Genomic DNA, 1,744 nt, shown 5'->3' on the forward strand with positions numbered 1-1,744 from the left:
TTACAATAAATCCCATCTGAATTCAATAGTCTTCATCATAGAAGATCCAGTACAAGAAATATCGAGCATGGAGCGATTATTGAGAGAGAGCCGAGCATAAATTTTTTGAATAATAATTTCTCTTGAGAGCTCATGATTGGGGCATGAATATAACATTGACTTAAGTCTCCCCCAAGCTTGAGTGATGCTTTCTCCTTTGCGAGGCCAAAAATTATATATATAACTAGGAAAAATGCCCGTGCGTTGCAACGGGAGGAGAAGAAGTATCACCATACCTTCTTTCTTTACCTTCTGAAACAAGATGATGCTTCTAATTTCTAAAGCTTCATGAACCAAGGTTGGCTAGGCATACATAAACACACAATCTGGAACTGCCATACAATAGTTGAACAACATCATCACAAGTGTTTTGTCATGATCCACAATCTAAGTGTTCCACCATTATCATACACATTATGGTAATATTCAGAAATTCATTCACAGATGGATGCTTTATAAATCTTTATAAATGACCATTAGCAACAAATATATCCCATTGAAAGAGTGACAAATTATTCAGGAACCAATGGGAACACATAGAAAACAGTATTTCCAGAGATCCCATTGAAAGAAATTTATGATAGTAAATATGACAAAGCAAGTATGTCAACCATGCTTAGAGGATTACATCATACTATTTGGACTCATAATGAGCGAGCATGACATTGGAGTCGAAACTCTGACCGAGATCACCTAAACACAATAGTAAAATTCTCAATAATATCACTCATAAACTACAATAGTAAAATTATGTTGGAATTCAGACATGACCATGCAAGTTATATCCTAAGCAAATTTGACAATACCTATCAGACCAAATGTATATGGAACATCTAGGCCACTTTTCGGAGGGGTCCTAAACCAAATCTTTTTCAGCGTCTCTTCAGTTCCAATGGCTTAGTAATACTTTGTGTCAAACTACAAGAAAAGTCATAATTAAGCCTTGAATCAAGATTCCAGCCTTCATAAAACATAAGCATCAAATGTTTGACGTGCCGGTAACCTTCAGGTTCTTGATTGTACAATGATGAATGTATCCCGAGGTATATTTGTAGAACGTATACCGCGAATGCTTTCCCTTTGCAGAACAATTGAGATTATCTTCTGAAGTCCCGTAAAACACAGTGCTCGATCCAGGTTCTGACTGTTGTCACCCATGAGATTATCATGGTTGTACTGTTGTGGTTGCCTTGTCTGATATGAACCTGTTAGAGCACCTAATCAATTAGTATGAGAGTGGAAGCCACAAACAACACCATGATTGAGCTGCAGAAAAGGGTAGACACTGATCCTATAGCTCCCTCTATGCTGATTGCTGATTTATGATTGTATTAGAAGATGAAGAAAAGCAACATGGTCAGACCTTTAGATCGTATGGCATGCGCCGAGGAGGCCAGCCATCCTTCTTCCACCGTTCTTCTTCTCCCTGTATCGCCGTTCTTCTTTTCCCTGAATCCTCTTTTGTTTCTCTTTTCTATACCAAGGAAAACCGAATCCCCGCCATGGCCTTGGAGCCCCCTCTGCCAGCCATGGAGGTCCGCATTTGCCTGCAAGGACTTCGAACCGCCGCATCGGATCCCTCTGCCTCGTGCGCCCGTCGGCCATTACCCGGCTCCGGCGAGCTCCTGCCTAGGTCACCGGATCCCTCGCTCCTGCCTTCCTCACCATTCCCCTGCCTCACCGCCCGCCTTCGAATCAGCCTCCC

At 41.5% G+C, this 1,744-nt stretch overlaps 1 long non-coding RNA gene across 1 annotated transcript; it reads right to left on the reverse strand.

Moving 5' to 3' along the window:
• Nucleotides 1-855: 855 nt before the first annotated feature.
• On the reverse strand, nucleotides 856-1,487 carry LOC123082019 (uncharacterized). Its single transcript, XR_006438911.1, has 3 exons — nucleotides 1,403-1,487; nucleotides 1,043-1,244; nucleotides 856-957 (listed from the first exon to the last, which is right to left on the reverse strand). It is a non-coding gene; the product is annotated as an uncharacterized lncRNA (long non-coding RNA).
• Between the last annotated feature and the right edge of the window lie 257 nt (nucleotides 1,488-1,744).

This window comes from Triticum aestivum, chromosome 4A, assembly GCF_018294505.1.
Source record: "Triticum aestivum cultivar Chinese Spring chromosome 4A, IWGSC CS RefSeq v2.1, whole genome shotgun sequence".
NCBI classification, from domain to species: Eukaryota; Viridiplantae; Streptophyta; class Magnoliopsida; order Poales; family Poaceae; genus Triticum; species Triticum aestivum.